Source organism: Fulmarus glacialis, unplaced genomic scaffold (genome assembly GCF_000690835.1).
Source record: "Fulmarus glacialis isolate BGI_N327 unplaced genomic scaffold, ASM69083v1 scaffold21143, whole genome shotgun sequence".
Taxonomy (NCBI): domain Eukaryota; kingdom Metazoa; phylum Chordata; class Aves; order Procellariiformes; family Procellariidae; genus Fulmarus; species Fulmarus glacialis.
In genome coordinates this window covers 2,157-2,494 of record NW_009203828.1, presented here as the reverse complement: position 1 = coordinate 2,494, position 338 = coordinate 2,157, and positions in this window count along the sequence as shown.

Genomic DNA, 338 nt, shown 5'->3' with positions numbered 1-338 from the left:
CTGCCCCAGGCGCGGTGCTCGCTGCGGTGCCAGCGGCACGGGGAGCGCAGGAGCAGGGGTGTGCTGTAACGTGATCGGGGAGGAGAGACGCCGCGTAATTGCAGTAATTCCAGAAGGAGCCGCTGTAATTTCTTTTGCAAATAGCAACTGGTTTAGGAATGGGGGATGAAAGGCTGAGCACAGGCTCCAGCAGAGACTGTCTGCTGGGTAATGAGTCTGTGCCAGCGACGGGGGCGGGTGGCAGGACCGGCTCCCTTTCCTGGCTGCCGACTGAGCTCCATCGCTTTCCTTACATTGATAAAGACTTTACTGACGAGGGGGGCAGAGGCAGCTGCCGG